The following is a 4492-nucleotide window of genomic DNA, read 5'->3' on the forward strand; positions in this document are numbered from 1 at the left end:
TTGGGTAACAAAAAAAATCTGCATGCAATTATTTTGAGTCGTTTTACAGTGTAACATTTGCATCATTATTCTCTTTTGGTCAATTATGACTTTGTACACCTGGAATTTGAAACCAATAAAAGTTATGGCTTAATTGTAAGCTCCAGAGCATCAGTTAGTTAGGATATTGAACACCTGTAACCTTGTTATGGCATAATGGTTAGCTACCAACAATTATTAGTTAGAATGTTGATCGATGTACAGAACTTAAATTGATCACATGACTTTGCCCTGTTGGTAATGTCTTAACATGTTACCATTCACTGCCTTCTATTTGATCATTTGATATCAGTTTTGTTTTTAGTTCTTATTTTTATGATATGTTAGTCTTTTAGGGATTTTAGGGATATTGATCAAACAATGTCTTTGATATTTGTAGCCATACTACTGTGTTAATTTGCTTGTTTATATTTTTAACTTGAATCCGTCATGGTCGGTCCCAAGCCCAGATAAAGGAGGGTTGAGTTAGGTTACCGGCCAGTATTAAAACTATTACAAATCCATTAAACTATTGTGCTAATAATATGTTGTTCCTAGAAGGAACGCATTACACGATCCGATTGTAACGTTTCGGCAAAAACCGCTATCTCCAGAACTCAAGTGTAGTGCTAAATATGCAAGAGTTCATGTTGCAGGGTCCAAGGACCGCTACATCTCCATGAGAACTTGGTGCAGTATTAAATAGACAAGAGTTCTCACACTATAGGTTGGATAAGAACAAATATGATAAAAAATTAATAATCTAAGATTTGGAATATGAAGCATAGGAACCCTCACTAGTAAATCAATAGAGTTAGTAGATACGATGATTAGGAGAAGAGTTAATATTTTATACGTGCAAGAGATAAAGTGAGTAGACGAGAAGACAAAACTAATAGAGAACTCGGGTTTTAAGTTACGGTACACATGAAAGAGTAAAGCAAGAAATAGAGTGGGTATTGTTGTAGATAGTTCGTTAAAGGATGAAGTTGTAGGAGTAGTTAGAAAAGGGAATATAATTATAGTCCGTAAGATAATAGTAGCGAAAAAAACTATAAATATAATTAGTGTATATGTATCACAAGTAGGATTAGATGAAGCTACCAAATTAAGGTTTTGGGACGACTTAGATGAAATATTACAAAATATTCCGCCAAATGAAATGATTTTAATATGAGGTGATCTAAATGGGTATGTCGAAGTTTAAAATAAGGAATATGAGAGAGTATATGAGGGTTATCGGTTTGGAATGAGAAATGAGGAAGGGAAAATTATATTAGATTTTGCGATAGTATATGACCTTATATTAGTTAATATATTTTTTTAAAAAAGAAAAGAACACTTAGTCACGTTCAAAAGTGAGAATAATAAATCGCAAATTAACTTTCTTATGATTTGGAAGAAAGATAAAAATATTTGTAAAAGTTATAAGGTCATCCCTGGAGAAAGCTTAACTATCTAACATTGGTTAGTAGTGTTGGATATACGCCTCAAACATAATATCAATAGAAAGAAAATATATACGACTTCTAAAATTAAGTGATGGAAGTTAAAGAATGAAAAGCAAAATATATTTAAGGAGAAGGTAAGAGTACAAGCATTAGAAGAAATATACAGTGAGTGTAATATAAAATGGAATAAGATATTATTAAAGTTGAAAATAGTAGCTAAGAGTTTACTCGGTGAGTTAAAGGGACATGAGAATCTTGGTGGTGGAATGAGAAAGTACAAGAGGAAGTGAAGGAAAAACGAATAGCTTATAAAGAATTATATATTTGTAAGAATGAGGAAAATTTAAAAAATAGACAATAGTCGAGAAAGAAGCTAAAAGAGTAGTGAATGAAGCAAAGACTAAAACTTTTGAATGATAATATCAAAAATTGGATACAAAAGAATATTTATAGAATAGCTAAAGTGAGAGAAAGGAAGACAAGAGATCTTATCCAAATAAAATGTATTAATAATGAATGTAATAGGGTATTAGTAAACGATGGAGAAATAAAAGAGCGGTGGAATAGGTATTTTCATAACTTCTTAAAGAACGTTTAGGTGATCAATGTATTTAGGTATTTAAGTAGATTAAATGAGCATAGAACTTTAAATTTTTATTGGAGAATTCAAACTTCAAAGTAGAACAAGCTTTAAATAGGATGCACAATGGAAAGGCCGTTGGACCAGATGATATTCGATAGAGGTATGGAAGTGCCTAAGGAAATAAGACATTGAATGACTTAGAAAATTATTTAACATGATATTAAAACGAAAAAATGTTAGAGATAAGTACTCTAGTTCCCTTATATAAGAACAACGGAGATGTATAAAATTGTGTAAACTATAGGGGTATTAAAATAATGAGTTATACCGTAAAACTTTAGGAAAAAATAATTGAAAAAAGATCAAGGACAGAAACCATAGTGACCAAAAATCAATTTAGGTTCATGCTTGGAACGTTGACAATAGAAGATATACATCTTCTTAGATAATTAATTAAAAAATGTCGAGAGCGAAAATAAGATATATACATGGTATTCATTGACTTGGAAAACACTTATGATAGAGTCCCAGAAATTATATGGAGAATTCTGGAAAAGAGAGGTGTTAGCGTAACATATATTGAACTAATAAAGGATATGTACGAAGATGGAACGACTAGAGTAAAGACTTCAGGTGGAGTAACTGAAACATTTCCAATAAAGATAGGATTACATCAAGGATTAACTCTAAGTCTTTATATTTTTTCACTAATTATGGACGAACTTTACACATTCAAGACATAACACCGTGGTGGATATTGTTTCAGATGATATTATTTTGGTAGATGAAACACGTGAAGGAGTAAATGCTAAACTAGAATCTTGGTGGTAAATACTAGAAGGGAAAGATTTTAGGCTTAGTAGAATAAAGACAGAATATATGAAATTTAAGTTTAGCAATATTAGATATAATGAGATAATTATTAAAATAGGAGATTACGAGTTCTCCAAACCGAGAGCTTTAGATATTTAGGATCATTTTATAAAATGATGGAGGGATCGAGAGAGATGTTTTACATGAAATACAAGCAAGATGGTTAAAATGGAGGAGGGCGCCTGATGTTTTATGTGTAAAGTACCTCTAAAACTTAAAGGAAAATTTTACAAAACCACAATTAGATCTGCTATATTATATGAAGCTGAATGTTGGGCTATGACTTGAGTACATGAGCAAAAGATGAGAGTTGCAGAGATGAGGATGTTAAGGTGGATGTGCGGACATACGAGAATGAACATAATAATAAATGAGAGCATTAGAGAAAGTCGGAGTTGCATTTATTGAGGGAAAACTCCGAGAGACACCTTTAAGATGGTATGAGCATGTACTTAGTGACCAATAAATGCTTCAGTTAGACGATGTGAAACTATGATAAACACGCATATCAAACGAGGAAGAGGAAGATAAAAAAAATTTGGTTAGCAATAATAAAACAAGATAAAATTTATTTAAGTATAGATGATGATATAGCAGGAGATAGAGCTCAATGGTGTAAAATGATCCATATAACTGACCCACCTAGTGGGATAAAGCTTGGTTGTTGTTGTTATATATTTTTAATCTGAACCTTATGTTACTATTTGCAAAATTACCAAAATGATTCATGATACGACCTTCAATTGACAACCTTGCACCCAACACAATTGTTAAGATATTAAAGCTAATTGTTTTGTTTATTTTTCTCAAAATTTGCGGACAATTGTTTATGCTCCAGTTAGACGATGTGAAACTATGACAAACACGCATATCAAACGTGGAAGAGGAAGATAAAAAAAATTTGGTTAGCAATAATAAAATAAGATAAAATTTATTTAAGTATAGATGATGATATAGCAGGAGATAGAGCTCAATGGCGTAAAATGATCCATATAGCCGACCCCACCTAGTGGGATAAAGCTTGGTTGTTGTTGTTATATATTTTTAACCGGAACCTTATGTTACTATTTGCAAAATTACCAAAATGATTCATGATATGACCTTCAATTGACAACCTTGCACCCAACACAATTGTTAAGATATTAAAGCTAGTTGTTTTGTTTATTTTTCTCAAAATTTGCGCACAGCTATTATATTTCTACCCTCTAAAAATCATAGAATCTTTATGATTTCTGCACATTCATTGTTCTTGATATTATTTAACTTGTTCCAATCACATCGTGTGTTTATGCTTTATTTTCTAATTGAAATTATTCTCACACAATAATTTTTTGTCGATTAGTTAGAGAACAATAGATTCATGGTTTCAAGCTTCCCGTACTTAATAATATTTTTTCAAAAATTGTTAGGATTCATTCTCTAGATAGTTCCCTTTCCCCTTTATTGATGTGTATATAATTTATTATCATCTTACATATACATGCTTGTGTACATGGATATTCAATTCAATTCCCAAGATTCCCCCTTTGCTAGTTCAAAATATTAAAAAAATCTTTGTTTATTTATT

The sequence above is a fragment of the Zingiber officinale genome, chromosome 3B, assembly GCF_018446385.1.
Source record: "Zingiber officinale cultivar Zhangliang chromosome 3B, Zo_v1.1, whole genome shotgun sequence".
Taxonomy (NCBI): Eukaryota; Viridiplantae; Streptophyta; class Magnoliopsida; order Zingiberales; family Zingiberaceae; genus Zingiber; species Zingiber officinale.